At 45.4% G+C, this 13,175-nt stretch overlaps 1 protein-coding gene and 1 pseudogene across 1 annotated transcript in view; one reads left to right on the forward strand and one right to left on the reverse strand.

Annotated features, from left to right (window-relative positions):
- The window catches only part of LOC137633606 (uncharacterized), a 97,552-nt gene that overhangs the window by 63,206 nt on the left and 21,171 nt on the right, over positions 1-13,175 (forward strand). The window lies entirely within an intron of this gene.
- On the reverse strand, positions 9,141-10,639 carry LOC137633902 (uncharacterized; annotated as a pseudogene).

The raw sequence follows: 13,175 nt of genomic DNA on the forward strand, positions 1-13,175 counted from the left end.
CCACAAAGCCTTCCCATCAGACAACAGGATAGCAAGGCTGAGGAGGGTTGCGAATCCTTTCCTCAGACGAGAAGAGCTCCCAGCCCAATCGTGGTTACGTCTCCTCGGTCACCTCTCATCCCTGGCCCGTCTAGTTCCCAATGGTCGCCTCAGAATGAGATCTCTCCAGTGGCGACTCAAGTCCCGGTGGAATCAGGGTCTTGATTCCTCGGACTTCATGATCCCCATGGGTCCTGCAGAACAGACGGACTTTCAGTGGTGGGTGGCAGACGAAAACCTACGAAGGGGAGTGGATCTTCTCGTCCTCCCCCCGGATTTGATGCTGTTTTCGGACGCCTCAAAGAAGGGGTGGGGGGCCCATGTTCTGAATCACAGGACCTCAGGCCTGTGGTGAGAATCAGAAAAGTGCCTCCATATAAATCTGCTAGGAATGAAGGCCGTATTCCTGGCCCTTCAACAGTTCCAACAATACCTGGCGGGTCACTCTTTGGTGGTGATGAGCGACAACACCACAGTAGTGGCTTACATCAACAAGCAAGGAGGTACCTTTTCAAAGCAGCTATCCCATCTCGCAGTAGATACTGAGATGGACCAAAGTCCACTTGATTCCAATATCGGCTCGCTTCATTCCAGGCAAGAGGAATGTGCTCGCCGACAGTCTTAGCAGAGTGTCTCAGATAGTGAGTACTGAGTGGTCTTTGGATCATCTAGTAGCCAGCAGAGTCCTGACTTTGTGGAGTTCCCCGACTGTGGATCTGTTCGCTACAGCGCTGAACTTCAAGCTCCCGCTGTACTGCTCCCCAGTTCCCCAGTCCCGGATCCCAAGGCACTGGCAAGATGCCTTCCAACAACGGTGAGACAACATTGACGTGTACGCCTTTCCCCCGTTCTGTCTGATGAGGAAGGTGCTCAACAAGACCAGAATATCGGTCAATCTCTCAATGACCCGTATAGCTCCGCTATGGCATCATGCGGAATGGTTTCCAGACCTTCTGCAACTCCTAACGGAACTTCCGAGAGAACTCCCTCCACAACACGAGCTACTCAATCAACCACACGCCAACATCTTTCACAAAGCCGTAGCTTCGCTTTGACTTCACGCCTGGAGACTATCCAGCATCTCCTCACTGAGAGAGGATTTTCGCAACAAGTAGCGAACAGGATGTCTGGACACCTGCGAAAGTCATCCGCAGGGGTCTATCAGGCAAAGTGGCGAGTTTTCTGTGATTGGTGTCGTGGAAGGGGTCTCTCTCCACTCGATGCCACTACAGTATTCCAGCAATAGCGGAGTTCTTGTATTTGCGAGAAGAAATGTGCCTTTCAGTCTCGGCAGTGAAAGGCTATCGCTCAGCTTTAAGTCTAGCCATCAGGCTCAAAGGAGTGGACATTTCTTCTTCGCTGGAACTTTCCCTACTTATACGAAGTTATAAACTTACCTGCCCTCAGTCGGAAGTGAGACCTCCTCCATGGAACGTGGTTCGAGTTCTCAGGTCTCTTAAGAGACCTCCCTACGAACCATTACGCTAGGCTTCAGATCGCCATCTAACTTGGAAGACGGTGTTCCTACTAGCTTTGGCCTCGGCCAAGTGAGTCAGCGAACTTAATTGTCTCTCGTATGACATCGCCCATTCGAGGGGATGGGGGGAGGTAACGTTCAGATTCGTCCCTGAGTTTGTTGCTAAGACTCAGAATCCGGGAGTGCCGGACCCTCGGTTCGACTCTTTCCAGATCTCGAGTCTTCGTTCTGTAACAGGTGACCCAGACCATCTCCTACTGTGTCCAGTAAGGAGTCTGAGGCTATATCTCAAAAGAACGGCTGCAGTTCGTTCCCAAGTGCAGGCATTGTTTGTGAGCACTGGGAGAACAAAGAGGAGGGTTACCAAGAATACTATCTCAGTATGGATTCGTAGGGTAATCCATCTGTCCCTGAATCCTGACCCTCCTCCGTCACGTCGCCCTAGAGCACATGATGTCAGGGGCGTAGCGACGTCGCTGGCCTTCAAGAAGAACTTCAGTGACACAGGTTCTACAAGCAGGGGTGTGGAAGCGTCAGACGACCTTCACAGCCCACTACCTGCGAGACGTGACCCACAGGTGGCTGCACAACAGCTGGCTTAAACCTCATGCTCCTTAATGGACAAGTAGCAGAAGGTTGAGGGCATTATTACCCGGTCTTAGTCTGCATGAATAAAAAGGTTTGTCTGGCCCTTATTCTTTTCCTCATCCTCCCTTCTCTTGGGGAAAGCAGCATCCTGGGTTCTCTGCACAGCTGACCTCAAACCACTGCAGGTAAACCATGCTTCCTTGTGTTCCTAGTATTAAGTTAATACTGTCACGTCCCCATACCCTGACGAGGTGGTATTGGGAGAGTCCTAGCCTAAAGTTTCCATCTAAAGGACTACAGGTCAACTTCTTAGGACAAGTCACACTTCAGACCTTCACATACAGCTTATGTAGGCTGCAGCCTTTGCGCAACAAGGTTCTAGCGAGGTGCAGGGACTCCTTATTGTTGAGTGCTGACACACTCAGATACTGAGTCCCCGGGCAAAGCCAAAAGCCAGCACTGGCCGGGACTTACCACCCTTCCTAAGGGGTGAGTCACCCATATTAAATAGCGTGGTTTGTATTTCAGTTACGGAACAAATCGCTACCTCATTGCAAGAGGGTCGTAACTCCAAATTTGCTAGTTTTGAGTTATATGGTGTACAAGATTGCCGAATTGATTCTGCATCTTTTGGTAAAAGAGTCGTAAATCTAGGTGAATTAGCGGCGGAGAGATGGCACTAAGAAGATTTGTGAAACATGATCAAATTCATAGGACTTAGCAACTTTCAAATGCGTCTCCTGAAAAATCAGGAATTTGGAGTTACGACCCTCTTGCAATGAGGTAGCGAAATGACAAATTCGTAGGTAATTTGTATTTTTCCTAACTATACAAACCTTAGCTATTTAATCAAACTTGCCCGCCAGCCCTGTCCCCCTTGAAGTCCTACCTCCAAGCAAAGTGAGCTCAAGCACAGGTGTGTGTGTGTGAGGGGGGGGGGGGGGGTGGAGGGGGTTAGCAAGCTACCCTCCCTACTCCCCGCTAACTAGTGGTGGGGTAGTAAACCATCGTTAAAATTCTAATGGCTCGTCATTTCAGCTACGCCGAAAGTAATTACCCATATTAAATAGCTAAGGTTTGTATAGTTAGGAAAAATACAAATGACCTACGAATTTGTCATTTTATTATTGTAGCTTAGGATTTGTTGACATGGAATGAGATTAGATTATCCAGGTACATTTAACCTCAATTCAAGAAAGATGTCTGCGTTATATTTTCAACTTTGTATGAATATAATGGAAGCCTCTGGAGGAAAATTGAGAGTAGCTACATTTCCTCTTAGTTTGCTGAAAAGGAAATCACTCTTAAACGTTTCCTTTAGTTGCATGGGTTGAATAGGGAACCCATCCCTGTTTAGTTTTGGCATAATGATTTCACATTGATTAATCTGTTATGGGACTTTGCTGATACTGTTTCTTTGGGTATCACAGTATAATGGGTCTTGAGAAATTCTCAGTTTAATTTGCATCCGATGTGTTGGAGAAGTTTAAGTTTGTTTTTGTTGTCGGTGTATCAGGATGCGGTTGGGACAGAATTTAGGTTGGCAAAATACAGTACCATAAAAAGGCAATGATTTAACCCTTTAACCCCCAGGCTATTTGGAAATTTCCAACCCTTAACCCCCAGGGGGTTATTTTTTTCCCAGCACATTTTGCAGTATATTTTATTTAAATTGCTCTAACAGGATTAATTTTTGTCATAGAGAGGTCAGGTTGGTCTCATTCTCTTGGAAAATGCCTGAATTTTCTAAAAAATTATCAAAAATGTGAAAAAAAAATTTTTTTATAGCATTTTTTTGCAAGGACGTACCGGTACGTCCTTAGGGGGGAAAAGGGTTAATAAGATGTGCAGTCATACCGTAAATTATGAATTAAGGACAACCTGGTACAGTAAATGGAATCTGATCAACGCAAGTGCTGAGGAGGAATGAGGATGGGGGGTGGGGGAGATGTAGGGGTAGAGAGGGGGGATGTTGATGAAGGAGAGGTCTAATTGGTGAGGGACTTATGGTCGTGGTTCAATCACGCCCCAGTTTTCTATACCGACACTCAAAGAGTGAGTGAGCTGGGTTTATTCCTGGCATTCCGTGCATCTCTCTTTTTTTTCTCTGGTATATTCAGCAATAACTATGCCTTAGAAATGGTGCTAGAGGAGCATTTCACGGAGCAACACAGGTTCCTCGCCCAGAAATAGATTTTTCCTTCGTCAAAATCCCTTTATCTTTTGGTTTACAAAATGAGCAGGAAATAACTTTACTCTTCATTTTAATCTAATGTAAAGGTCAGGTAGTTGCCCTCCAAGGGAGGTACTGATAGCTGCATTTTGGTATTTAACCCTTCTACCCCCAATGGACGTACTGGTACGTTTCACAAAACTCATCTCTTTACCCCCATGGACGTACTGGTACGTCCTTGCAAAAAAATGCTATTTACATTTTTTTTGCATATTGTTTGATAACTTTATAAGAAATTTCAGGCATTTTCCAAAAGAATGAGACCAACCTGACTTCTCTATGACAAAAATTAAGGCTGTTAAAGCAATTTAAAAGATATATATTGCAAAATGTGCTTGAAAAAAAAGAAACGCCTGGCGGTTAAGGGTTGGAAAGTTCCAAATAGCCTGGGGGTAAAAGGGTTAAGGCTACCTTGGTACCAATACCACGCCTTTCAGTCCCACCTTGAAGGGTGTGTGCTGCCTGTGCTAACTCGTCGGTGTAGGGGAATGTAAGAGCTGTCCCATGTGGCACATAACTGGCTGGGGTGAATCGGGGGTGAAACTGGGAGTGTCAGGGTAGTACTCTGCATTTGATGTCATCCCCTTTTCCAGAGTCTTTTTGTGCATTTGAGAAGCATCACACAAACTTACCTTGTTCGTGTATTTGGGCTTACTGCCTTCTAGGGAGCTTTTATCATCCTTGATATAATGGACTGTGCTCGAAATAAGGACTCCTGTCCTCGATGATGACTTGGGGAAAATAAAGAAAACTATAAATGTCTATACATTAATGATATTTTATTCACATTCAGTGTTTTAAAAGGGCTTATTTCATACATTTATTTTGCTCATTTCCAATTTTTGTATTTAATGTGTGATGGCATTAACAAGTTTCTACTTCAATGTCAGTTGTAACCAAAGTAGCGTCTGAAATATTTCAGTATAGCTTTTTTTTGTTCTTTTTTTTTTCTTAATTAAAATCCTGTAAGTCTTGTGGGTGTTGCGAGTGGCTTTATATTGTTCTTGAACGGATGCAATGATATATTCTTCTGGTTATTTACAGAATTAATCATATAAATCAATGCATAACCAATTTCTTAAGTATTTGCTAATGCCTAAAACTGTTCCTATTCAGGCCAAAATTAAGGATAATTATCTGCTTGAAAAATAGGGAAATATTCAAACAATTGATAGTTTAAAAGTTGTATTTTAAAATACATTTTTGCTTTGACAATTATGCAATAATGCAGTTGAACGATTTTTGCTTATTAATGGCGTTGCTTTTCAAAAAAGGTGTGGAAGAGTTCCGGCTAGTTCTTCGCGCTCTGAATTTTCTTTTTTAAATATGTAACTTCCCCTGTAGTTACATATATATAGCTTAATCCCGCCGATTCGTCGCGCGCACGGCAGAAATGCAAAATTTGCGGCAATCGCCGACAGATGGTCAGGTGATCATACCTGTGCGCCCTCTAACCAGGTACCTGGAACTATTCCCATAAGTCCTCAGAAATTCCCTGCCGTCGTTCTAGCAACACTTCGGAAATTCGCTGTACTTTGTTAGGGTTTGCTTTAACTACAAATTGGTGAAGTACCCATTGCTTTTTTTTTTTTTATGGCTTTCGCTGATATTGGATTTTCCTTTCTTTTTCTCACGAATAAGATAGTTTTTTTTGTTGGTCCAACTTGGACAGTTTATTTTAACTTGATTTTCAAGATGGCTACCTCTGTTGTTAGATTTTGTGTGTAGGGCTGCAAGACCGGCTTCCAAAAGCTGCTCTTGATCCCCACATAGTATGGAAAATGCAGAGGGCATGTGTGTATTTTTCTTTTGGAATATGATCGCTATGTTCGTAAGCTTGAAAGGGATAGGATCAAGGAATTTTTCCCCCTACTTTAAAAACTAACGAACAACTCTTAAGACATGATGGTGGAAGGAAATCATTCCGCCAACACTATGACGTCACAATCATGTGACGTAAACTCTTAGCAGGGCGAGATCTGAATGACTTGAAGGAAATCGTTCCGCCAGCGCTATGACGTCACAAATCATGTGACGTAAACGCTACGTAGAATGACTTGCAAATATGTAAATTCTTTTCTTTTTCTTGCAAGACATGTAAAAAATACTAACTAAGCATAAGTATTTTAATTCTTATAATGTAGGGAAATATATTTTTAAGTAAATATTTGTCCTATTAGTATACTGTACTTTCTTTAGAGATTTCACTAGCGTTCAGTCAATTTACGCTACGTAGTACTCTTGACGATCGTTGCAGTTTCACAATACTTTGTATCGTTATTTAATATTTTGATATTGAGAATATTAATATTAATCGTATTGCCTATTGAATTTTCATTCTAGCCCCTGGTGAAAGAGTATTTCTCTCGCATTGGGCAGGTCTATTTGTAGTCTAATGTGAAATAGTTAAAAGTGCTAGTGTTCAGTGCTTAACAGTGCAGTGGAGGGTACGGCTGCTCGGACCTGTCGTTCTCCTAGCCCTGGACCTCTTCTATGCTCCCCAACCCCTGGGAGAAAGAATGTCTACGGGCGAAGGGAGGCGAGAGGCGTTAGCCCCCTAGCAGTCGTCCCCTCGAACGTACCTGTTGACGCTTCCCAGGACGCTCGCCCTTGCCATGGGAAAAGCGAGGTAAAAGTGCTCACAGGCGAGGCTGGTGTCTTGCGTTTTTCTCTTCCTGCTAGACAAGAAGAGAGTGGCTCGTCAGAAGCCTCGGACGTCTTGAGACAGAGTGTCGAGATCGCGAACGTCATAGTTTCGAGCCTCAAGATCACGAACGTCATAGTTCCGAGCCTCAAGATCGTGAACGTCATAGACACTGCCTCTCAGCAGGCTGGACGCAAGCAGGACGCACCACTAGCAGCATGCCTGTCAAAGATTCAACGGTCATTACGTCCCTGTTTGACATTTACAAGTCGCAAACAGAGGAAGCTCGCAATTGTATTCAGCCCTGGTGGAGAGATGTCAGTGTAGGTGGGTGGACCAAGCGTCGGACTGTTGAGTGAAGGTTACACCAGAGGCATATGGTCCGTGCGAATGACGAAGGGCATACCTTTAAAAAATGGCGAAAGTGACGGAGAGGTTAATACACCGCCAGTAAATTCGTGGTTTAACGTTGAGTATCTGGATTCCACTTTGGACAGTTTTCTGTTGAAGAAGACCAGGAGCGGTGAGCCGTTGACCACCTCCCCGAGTACTGCACCAATAGCGACATCGCTGTTTTCGGTAGAGAGAAGGAGAGAGGCATGTGGCACAGAAAAAGTGAGAGCAGCAGCAGTTGATGGGGCATTCTTTTCATTGCAGAAGGCCTGTTCTTGAAAGGGACCCCTCTTGAGGTCTTTTGGCATGCCCTTAAGGGAAATGTAGAGGGTTGTAAGAGTGGCGGTGATGGCTGGCAGGAAACGGTGATAGTAGTAGATCATGCCCAAGAATTCTTTTATTGCTTTGATGATCGAGGGCGTGGGGAAGTTCTGAACAGCTGCTATCTCCTCAGGGAGGGGATGGACTCATTCAGGAGTGATAGGGTACTCCAAGAATGATACTGTACTTTGTTAGGGCCGAAGGTACACTTGTCGCACCAAACTGTAAGGTCGTACTGTTGTAGGCGGTGGAGCACGATGCGTAGGTGACGGAGTTGTTCCTCTTTGGAGGAAGAGAGCACAAGTACTGTATTCAGTCAACGTAACATACACCGAAGGAAAGGTCCCCAAAGATGCCTTCCATAGGGTGTTGAAAAGTGGCCCCAGTATTATGAAGGTCAAAACAGGAGTAACTGAAGATGTATGTACCAAAGGGGGTGGTGTTGGCGATCTACTATGCATATCAGACCCTATGACATACTGTTTTTCGCAAATATCTTTGAGAAGAAGACTCGGATCTGCATGGTGCTTTGGCAAAGATTGTTTCACACACTCCGCTAATTTTTGACACTACTGTGCATTGTCAAATGCTGCTAATTATGGCGTTTACTCTTGACTGTGAAGTCAAAAACCTGCGTGAGCCATTTACACATTCGAACAGGTGAGGCGTGACGTAGTTGTGACGTCCATTCATCCACTAACTCCGCCCCTGCCTTCCCGTACTACCACCATCCCTCCCTTTCCCTCCCTCCTACCCCACTCCTACTCTCTCTTCCCACCCTCTTTCTCCTCCATACCTTCCTTTCCTCTCCCTCAATCCCCCCTTCTCTCTCTCTCTCTCTCTCTCTCTCTCTCTCTCTCTCTCTCTCTCTCTCTCTCTCTCTCTCTCTCTCTCTCTCTCTCTCTCTCTCTCTCTCTCTCTCTCTCTCTCTCTCTCTCTCTCTCTCTCTCTCTCTCTCACGAAGAAATGAAGCTATGCACACATGACTTATTTATAATGGCGGATAACTCGAATGTATATATGTTAAGTATGGTAGGGTGTTTTATGCACGACCCTGATTCCTGTTCCAGCGCAACTTGCTGTTGCTTAATTATTGTATGAGGTTTGTTTGACAATTATTCAACCATTGAAAGTTATACGAATATGCGACCCTAATACCCATAGGTTACGTTGAACGTATGATGGGATGAAGCATGTAGCTGACGCTTGGTCATTTATAGGAAATCGTGTAAGAGATGGAAAGGAAAAGGGTGGAACTGAAATGGGAATCCGATGCAGAGTAAAAACTTAAAACGAAATTGAAGTGATAAATACAGTATATGAATAATTTATTCTATTGTTAGGAAAAGGCTGCCATATGTTAAAAAGTCATTGCAGACATAAATAGACAGTGAGTATATGATGGCTGGATTAATACTATAAATAACTGACCACATATTTTACTTTTAATATTCACTCTCGAAGTTGATGCAGACGGGATCAACACCTTCTCGTATGTTGTCAGAGGACCAATACTTGTCCTCGAAGGCTCCGGCTCGTCGCACCGCTCCTGCCCACACCTCCTTTGTTGCGCACAGCTTGGCTTCTTGCAGCCTCACTTGTAGATCTATCCGGGTAAATCGCTGCAAGGTGGAGCGCACATACCGCTTCATGGCTCCCCACACCTGTTCGATGGCGTCAAGGTCGGGATGTGCAGGTGGTAGTCGGACGACTTCATGTCCCCATTCATGGGTGACATTGTCAACTGTGTACCTTGGTTCTGGTCGGTTCTTCCTGCAGAGTTGAAGAAGCTCCAGGCGTGTGGCGTGGTGCGGGAAGGGGATTTTGCGGCTCGCCAGCCAATTCACCAACTCTGCTTTCTTGGTGGCGGTGGTGGGGCAGTGACTTTCCTCCGTCAACTGGCTGTGGTAAGGCGCGTTGTCCAACACCAAAACCGATGGTTCATCTAAGGACGGTAGAAGTTGCAACGTGAGCCAGCGGAGGAATAGAGTGCTGTTCATTTCCCCGTGGTATTTACCGGTTTTGTTTTTTGCAGGAAAGCACAGAAATGAATAATTTACAAAACCGTGTTCTGTGCCACCTGCTACTACCACAAATCACTCCCCTTCTCCAGGTGGCACCTGACGGCTGTAGGTGGCACTAGTAGCAGGCTGGGATGTGTCTACCCACTCCCTGTTGTGCTGCATTAGAGTGGTGAACCATGTCTCATCCTCGTATACTACTTGTCTTCCCTCCTTTCGATGTCGCTGGAGTGCTCGGAGAGCCCCAACACGGCGACACACAACATCTAGCGACTCCTTCCTTAGGTACATTTTCCTCTGTGAAATCCTTTAGTAGAATCCCATGTTGTGCAGCACTCGCCACATCGTCATTTCTGAGGAGGTTTCCCCTGGAATAATACTTGCCGTCTTCAAACTTTCAGTCAGGGTGTCAATAGTAAAGGTTTCCTTTGCTGCAAACTTGGCATGGACATGGCGGCGAATGGCACCAACAGTGAAACTGTCAAAAACGGGTGGTGTGGCAGGGGGCGGCGGTGTCACAAGGGGAGTGGCTGTCCCGCATGGTGAATCTGGGCGAGAACGTGTGCTTCGCTGAACCAGCAACTGCACTGCATTTGTGGTCATTCCCATGACCTCTGCAACATGATCATAGGGCCTGTTGGGGAAAGGAAATCGGATAAGATAACATGTTCGAAACTATTATGTTGAGATTTTTTTTTTTTTACCAGGCAACAATCAAAATAATGTTCCCTTTTGTTATCATAGGTAGCTGTGAAACATATTGACTGGTTCATCTGTAACTATGGAATACAACTTTGATTCATTACTTAGCTATTCAAACTTATCCTCAGTTTCCTTTCAATATGCTCTTGCTTGAAGATATGGAAGAGTCGTAGTGCGATGACTCCTTTGCACCCACGCGGACATCGCTGCATGTTGGCCATGGTTGAGAGCGATGAAATACTTCCTCCACAGGACTTTGCCATCAGCCGTATATCGGCCACACGCCTCTTACTTACCATGTTACCTTCTGCACTTACCAAATACGGTATAACCGTCAAAGAAGCAAGAACATCGATTACGATTGTTTGCATAAACGATCAAACCTTGCTCGGCATATAATTTTTATTAATCTGTCATTAATTCGTCATACTTGTGTCTGGCTTCATATACCGTGTAGCCGAGAGAGAGAGAGAGAGAGAGAGAGAGAGAGAGAGAGAGAGAGAGGGGGGGGGAATGAGGAAGGGGTAAGGGACGTATGGAGGAGAAAGAGGTAGGGGGATAAGGAGGGGGCTAAGAGGGGAGGAAAGGGAGTAGGGGAAGCCAGGAGTGGAGGTAGTGGGTGGATAGACGTCACAAATACGTCACGCCTCACTTGTTCAAATGTGTAGTAGCTCACGCAGGTTTTTGACTTCACAGTCAAGAGTAAATTCCATAATTAGCCGCATTTTACAGTGTACAATGGTGTTAAAAATTAGCGGAGTGTGTGAAACAATCTGTGCTAAAGCACTATGCTGATCCGAGTCTTCCGTTTCAAAGATATTTGCGAAAAACAGTATGTCATAGGGTCTGATATGCATAGGAGGAGATGGCACCTGATAATACCCCTTTAGGAGGTCGAGCATGAAGAAAACCTTTGCTTTGTGCAAGTAAGATGTCACGTTAGCGATGTTTGGGAGCAGATAGTGATCCGGTTCTGTCTGTAATCCCGCATATGGACAAGGGAGCCATCTATCTTCAGGACGATGTGTAAGGGTGACGATCATGGGCTTGAGGCTTTTTGGCAAAGGCCCATTTCTTCCATTTCAGCGAACATTTGTTTAGCAGCTGCCAAATGATCTGGTGTAAGATGCCTGAATCTGGCTAACATTGGGGGCCCTGTTGTCTTGATATGGTGATAAATACTGTGTTTGCCAGGAACTGTGGGAGTTTGGTGAAGTTCTGGATGGAAGACTTCCGGGTACGAGTGAGGGGGTGAGCGTACTCACCCGTGGAGAGCGAGGTTGGACGGGGTGGGTTTAAGAGGTGTTGACGAGTAAGAGTCTGTGTTGAATAACCGTTAACGAGGAAGAGTCTGTATTGGCTAACCGTCGGTGAGCGACATCAACCAGGAGGTGGAAATGTTAGAAGAAATCTGCACCCAGGATTGTCAATGTAACGTCAGCAACGAGAACTTCCAATGATATTTGGCGCTTCTAAACGATAATGTGAGGGTCTTCTATCTGTAGGTGGGCATTGCAGATCCATTGACAGCTACCAGGCGGGTGCCTGTACCTGCACCATGTTAAAAGAAAAGATTAGTAACAGGGGAGGCCACTGCCACAAGCAATGACCTACTTATACATTTTTTGGCTTCTGACAACCGTTTGCAATTTCTTTGCAGCAGCCATGTATCTGAATGATAGTGGCTGCTGTCGATGGGCGTCAGTAAGTAGCAGTAGAGGTTGTTGGTTGGGGCGTGAGTGAGTTGTGGCATATATGGGTGGTGGGTGGCTTTGTCGTTGCTCGGACACATCACGGTGTGGGCATCCATGTCCTACTGCATTCACTTCGGCTTTGGTCGATGTTGAATAGTTGTCCTCTTCGTCAGGAGTAGATCTATTGATGGAGGTCTTGAAGGTGGTGAAGTAGCTGTTCATTAGGACGTCGACTTTGGTCATCAGGTCCTTCATGGGCAAAATATTGTCATCGGATATGGTAGTGTGTAACCGTTTGGGTAGGCGTCATACCCTAAGGGCACAAAGTAAGTTCACCTCTTGGGGAAAGCCGTCTGGGGGGGGGGTTGTAGGCGAGCATTACTGGTCATTTCCGTGAAAGCGAGCGAAGCCTTGATCCCCCAACGGTTGTTGAGAGGGCTGAAAAAGTTTGGCTGTACGGGCGATTGGCGATGGTGAGTACTGCTCCAGGGGGTATGTTTTGAAGGCTCCGTACGCTATTGGCGTGTCTCCTTGTCGCAAAGCCAATCTGAGATTTCCGAAAAAGTGTCCTCAGGGATCGCCGCAAGAACATAGTTTGCTTTTGTGTTTGGGTCAGTCAGGCGAAACTGAACTTGGGCATGCTGGAACCAGGGGAACGCTTTTTGCTGATGAAGGGCGGCAGTTTCTTTGAGGCGGCTTGTATCGAAGAGTCAGGTTCTGTAGGCGGCATTGTAACAAGTAGGATACAGGAGTGAGGGGGAAGGCGGGAGGAAGCTGGTAACTCAGATGGTCACTAATTGTGCATCTTTAGGGTTAGACGAAATCCACAAACTCTTTAGTCTTTGAGATAAGACAAGTTCTACGTACTCTTTAGACTTTGGGTTAGACAGGATCTCCATACTCTTTAGACTTTGGAGTTGGACAAGATCTACATACTCATAAGAGTTTGAGGTTAGACAAACTCTACACACTCTTTAGACTTTGAGGTTAGACAAGAACTACATTTCTGAATTAATTTTGAATTTACCGGGTGTAAATATTCTGAATCATCGGAAGATAATTG

This window comes from Palaemon carinicauda, chromosome 43 (genome assembly GCF_036898095.1).
Source record: "Palaemon carinicauda isolate YSFRI2023 chromosome 43, ASM3689809v2, whole genome shotgun sequence".
In the NCBI taxonomy this organism is placed as follows: domain Eukaryota; kingdom Metazoa; phylum Arthropoda; class Malacostraca; order Decapoda; family Palaemonidae; genus Palaemon; species Palaemon carinicauda.